We start from the raw sequence: 6377 nt of genomic DNA, 5'->3' as shown, positions 1-6377 counted from the left end.
GGTAAGAGAGTTGGCGAAGTCTCGTTGATTTGCCCCTTGCGCTAGTGTCAGTGTTAATATTAGCTGTAGTTCCCCATCCATGCCCCAATCTGATAGACAGACTTAGAAGCTAATAGTTGCTTTAATGTTCTTCTTACAGTCATAATCGAATAGCTGTTGTATTCCTATTAGTTTCCGTGGTTACACTGTGTCAGTCTCCCTTTAGTCCATGAGAATCCCCTGTATCCTGATTTCATTGGCAACCATTTCCAAAAGCTTACATGTCTGTAGCAGTGCCTCCATGTCCATGTCTGTAATATTGTGATGTCTGCAGTACCTTAGTTTGAGTAGTAGTCTACTACGGTAGACACCACATAGGAGTTCACTACAGTTCACTACCAACTCCGCTAAACTCTGACTCTCCACCAACATACACACACAAACACATACGTGCTCCCACATACACACACACACATACACACACACATACACACACACACACACACACACACACACACACACACACACACACACACACACACACACACACACACACACAGTACATGCTCTCACATATGCACATACACAGATACACATACAAGCCAGAAAATTATATACGTATTTCTGACAAAAAATAACTCAAAACTGATTACTTGCTGGATAAAAGTGTTCGATGAGCCCGTAACACACCTTAGGCCCTAATCTGATAGATGCGAACTACAGGTTCTTACACGCCACAAATAAGGGACATTGCATGAAGTTATTTTTTGATTAATAGAGCACATTCATTTGGTAATTTCGTACAGATCTAAGCATCTTTGAGGCCAGACCTTTGCCTCTTTTGGGTGGCAAAAAGGTAGGCGTTTCATGTAAATTGTTTTGAAGAAGGCGTTTTGTCACTTCCTTTTTTGAAATGCACATTTTACATGCCTCCACAAGAGGGAGCTCTACAGTGGCCAGTGTGTTTTGTATAAAAGATGAAGGGCTTTGACTGTGGGTTCTCATGGGGTCATTTTCCCAGGTGGCATCCACCCAAAGGGCCAGTGCTTTGCTGTGCGAGGGTCTGTGTTTAGAGGGGAGAAGGGTTCTCAACAGAAACATTGGCTCGGAGGTTAGACTAGGTGAGGGCAGGCTAACAGAGGTAGACATGGAGGTCACCACACACACACACACACACACACACACTCACACACACACACACCCTCAGATACACACACCACACACCCTCAGATACACACACCACACACCCACTAAGACGTGCGTAAACTCATGCAAAGACTACAAGGTCTCACACACATTGCAATCATGCATTGTGTACACACTCACACACACACACACACAAACAAACACTTTACAATCACCTCTCTCGTGTCCCCCTGCAGTGATCTCGGAGTGATCTAAGAGTAAGGAGAGAAGAAAGGATGAAGAGAGAAGAGGAGAGCGGGTCCACCCTGCCAGAGGGGCGTCCTGCTGTGCATGTTTATGATGGCAAACCGAGATTGTTTCTGCTACAGTCCAGCACCGCTCAACCACACTCCAGGGGCAAAAACACCTACAGTCGGAGCAGTACTACTCCAAGTTGTCAGTATTAACGCAAAATCGATCTCAAAGTGGCGTCTTGTGCTTTTAGTGTGCCGTGTCTATTGCTAGATGTGTTTCTATCTATAGTCCGAGAAAAACGATACAGCACATGCATCTCTGTGAACCCTGAGCCTAGAAGGTGTTTAACAGTATATCAAAGTATATCATATATGTACTGTACGTACATATATATACATTATGCATATATGAGCAGTAAGTCTTTCAAACCGATATCTAGAGAAGAAATACAATCTGAGAAGGCCTATAGTCTGTGTGAAGTGGTCATTTAATTTACTGTCAGTGATATGTATCTATATAAAGTGTCATGTATTTATTTATTTTTGTACATAGGACACAATGTGGTGATCCATCATATGACATTTGTTTATGTATAGTTACAGTTTACATATCAGATTTATACGTTTTGCTCCTGTGTAGATTCTGGTTTTAAATGGCAGTTGGGTGAAGTGTTAATGTACAGTGTACCTTCTGTATGATGCATACCTTAAAAGTCAGTGTTTGAAAAAATACAGCACTTTTTTCAATATGAGTGAGATTTAACCAAGAGACCAACCTTTAATCGTAACCGTAAATTAGTTCTACACTAGATTTCAATCTTGCACTCATGTACTGTGGATGAATGTTTAGGTTAAGTGTGTGTGTGTGTGTTTGCACTTCAGAAAGAATGTAGAAGATGAAGATTCAATCAGTGTGTGTTTGTCTCTTTTAAGTGTATGTGTTTGTGTGTGTGCGTGCGTGTGTGTGTGTGTACACTGTGAGTAATTTTGTCTATGTTTTTGCCTGCCTAATGACCTCATGTTCTTAAATCACTATCTTTTTATTTCTTCTTATCGTGTGTGGTCCAGAGCTCTTTATTCTAACCATTAAAGATGGATGGCAAGGATGCAGATGTATTATTGCAATAAAAGCACAGGCACACGTCTGAAGGAAAAGAGTGTCATTTTTGCGCTCAACTGAAATTAACCCAATTCCTCATACTGCCTAGCTGCGTAGTGAATGTTTTAACAGATCTAAATGTATTCCTTTGTATGTAATTATATGTAGCACTTACATTTGCACATTTAAATGTGCATCCTCTACTCAGCACTTGATGTTGTATAGAGACATATGTTTACCAGCCTGGACGAATTTACTCTTGGAGTACCTACTTCAGGTAACGTGAATGGCAACAGCCATTGTTCAAAATGAGGTAAGTGATATACAAGACTTAATTAAGATTTAAATGAAGGTGCTGAAAAACTGTCAATGTTCTGTCGGTGACCACGAAGTTAAATGTCAAAAGTTTTTGACATTTATTAATAAATGATTATGATGATTTGATTAATAGTTGATAGGTTTACAAAAGGTTGAAAATTATGAGGTGGTTTATTTTGAGATGGTATATAATTAATCATAGAAGTGTTTTGCTCCTGTACTTTTTTTAGTGTAGTCAGTATGACTACCTTATACAGACAAAAATGTTCAACTTTCGGGCAAGGACATTTCTGTACTTGTAATCTAAAACAAACAAAGGGCAGAACCCTAGTGTTGCATCAACCGGATAAACCAGGGTTTCCTACTTGGTGGATTAACTTTGAAATAGCACCAAAAAATGAAGCACTGCATATCATGTTTTAATTCACACCGTGTATGATATTCAGTACACATTACGTAATGAAAACATTAAAGTCAATTGAGGAATGAGGAGAAATCAACCACTTTTGCCTTCAATCAGTAGAGGGCGCTGCCTGATTAAAATTGGCCATCTTAGTGTAAGTAAGGCTTGACTTCCAGCTTTGGATTGGAATGCACTCAAGATGCATTATTAACAAGATGTATAAATAATATATAGAAGGAAATGTCCAGCTAAATTTTAATGTTCTGAATTTTTAACAGAAGTTTCAACCAACTCGATAAGGCCTTCATCCACATGTTTTGAATAAACATGTTGAAAATACCCCTATTCAACCCAGTCTTGTCTCATCGGATCGTTTCCAATTATGGGATGGCACCAGCTCTATTGGTTGCAAACCTGGAACTCCTGATTGCAGTCTTCGAGTTAGATGTAAGCATGACCTTGAGCCAGACGAATTCAAGCTGTTGGTGCCCTTAGTCCTAGGTTCAAGGATAAAAAGGATTGTGAGGAGAATGTTGAAAGGATTCTTCCTTGTGGATTCTTCCACCTGGTAACAAACTAACTTCAATGACTATGTTTAGAATTACTCAAGGAACCTTTTTCCAAAGGACCTTATGTCACTGGGAGACAGCTGAGAGTAAATATTATCCTCTGGTGTGTATGTGTGTCAGTGTGTATATATGTGTATTTGTGGCTGATTTCAAAACATCCTAAATTACTTTTAGGAGGTAGGAAATTGTTCAGTATGACTAAGGGAGACACACAGTTTGTTTTAGTGACGTTTATTAGTTTACATTGAACTCACCATTGCATTCAAGTGGACATATACCTGCTGAAAAAGCCACCAACATATTTGTGTTTTAATTTCTTTAGTCTGGAGAGAAGTGTTTTGGACTGTAAGCGATTCTTTTTAGGTGGTCTGACATGTGTTAGCAGTTATGTACATTTTATCCTACCTACATCCAATCATTAATCCTAAAGTGCTACACACGTTTATATCCACGAACTTGGCAGCAAAAATCTGAGTAAGAACATCTTAACATGTCATTTGTAATTATGCATGTCATTTTTCTTTTTTAATCTCCATACAAATTGCACTGTAAAGTGCCAGAGGAATGTATGGTATTGTGCATCTTGCCGTTTCACCATCAGGCACTCCCTGACAACCCCCCCGACAACCCCCCATCAGCACCAGCACCACCCTAGGAAAGAGCACATTGAGTTCTGGACATTGTGTTCAATATGACAGGCACACCATGTCATTCAAACACATTAGAGACCTTGCCATGACGTTTTATTATCATAAGAGGCATACAAGACAGCAGGGTCTACCGTGACGGCAAGGTGATTGTAGACCCACAGCAGGTCCTTGGAGCTGGATCCCAAACTGGGTTAAATCGCTCTTTTGAAGTGTGAGGTGCCAAGCCTCCGTCCTCATTAGGCATCTCCTCTTCATGCCATGCCTTCTGCAGCCTCCACACTGCAGTCGGCAGCAGAAAGAGCCCCTAGCTGCCTCTATATGAGTATCATCAGTCAATCTTCTCTCTCAACACCCCCACCCCCCCAGAGTGACTCTCTTTTGATCTCTCTCCGTCTCCTTCTCTCTCCATTGGTGTCAAATCAAATCTGCTTTCTCTTTATCATTTTTCTTTCTCATTATAATGAGAACAAGGTGGCTACCCATTCAAAACAAAACAAGGCTTTACATTTTTACTAGCATCTGGAATATTTTCTATCTTTAACAGTGTATTATTTGACTAATGGAAAGAAAGAAACTGCATAGATAGCGCTCTCTCTCAGTCTCACTCTCTCATTATTGCCTTCTTTTCTCGTATTTCTCCATTTGTCATTCTCCCTCTCTCTCACTCTTTCACAATCTCTGACACACACACACCCACACAGACATTCACATATAATATCTCTGTCTTATATATTCACACCTATGGATCCACTCTCTCTCTTTCACAGTCTCTGCCACACACACCCACATCCACATACATACATTCTCTAACTCTCTCTCATTCATTCATTCTCTCTCTCTCTCTCTCCATCTCTCTCTCTCTTTCCCTCTTTCACAGTCTCTGTCTCACACATCCACATACATACATTCTCTCTGTCTCTCCATCTTTCCCTCTATCCTCTCTCCTTCTAGCTCTCCCCCTCTCTCTGTCTTTCTGTGGTTGCTGTAAGCTATGAATATAAATTCCATAGATGTGCACAATGTGGGAAAGTGTCTTCGGGAAATCCCCTGCCAGCTTAGGCACCACTAGGCAGCTCAGAGTCTCTGTGCCTGTATGTGCGCCTGTGTGTGTGTGTGACTGTCAGACTGTGTGCATGTGGGTGGCTGTGTGTGTGTTCGTGTATGTGGCTGTGTGTGTGTTCGTGTATGTGGCTGTGTGTGTGTTCGTGTGTGTGTGTGTGTGTGTGTATGTGTGTGTGTGTGTGTGTGTGTGTGTGTGTGTGTGTGTGTGTGTGTGTGTGCCTCTGTGTGTGTGCCTCTGTATGTTTGTGTGTGCCTCTTTGTGTGCATGTGACTGTATGTGCCTCAGAGAGGGAGACTGGACAATGGCGCGTGTGAACTCTGAAGACTGGGGACTGGATGGGTCTGTGGTGCATAATTACTCTTGCTGAAGATATTAAGTTTGTGCACTTAAGCATATGATTTGACTCTCCTTTCAATCGATTTGCAGTAGAAAGCCATCCACTATAACAGATTGATGTCCACCAGGAAGGCATCAAGAGGTGGAACATTCCTGCTGAACTCAAAGTGAGATGATCACAGACAAAAAGAATCACTGGTATCCCATTCTTGGCTTGATATCACAGTTCGTTGTGCCATTTTGTCCCTCTCCATATACTATGATTTAGAATTCTATTTCTTCACCCATAGTTCTCCTAAATCAAGCTAAAAGTTATTAGCGAAGCACTTCAACAGACATTTAGTGAACTACACAGAGGAATCTTTACCAATGAGTCCTGGATGGTGATGGAGTCAAGGTTGTTGCCTCAGACAACAGCATGTTTCATAACAAGTCTGGGTTCCCCAGGAGATTTAAGGCCTGGGTTCCCCAGTAGATTTAAGGCCTGGGTCTACAAGCACAGGATCCTTCCAAGAATCTTCTGGTCCCTACTCATCCATGAAGTCCCCATAACTGTAGTGGAAGGCTTAGAGAGTAAATTG

The sequence above is a fragment of the Sprattus sprattus genome (assembly GCF_963457725.1).
Source record: "Sprattus sprattus genome assembly, chromosome: 18".
Taxonomy (NCBI): domain Eukaryota; kingdom Metazoa; phylum Chordata; class Actinopteri; order Clupeiformes; family Clupeidae; genus Sprattus; species Sprattus sprattus.
This window is presented reverse-complemented; position numbering follows the sequence as displayed.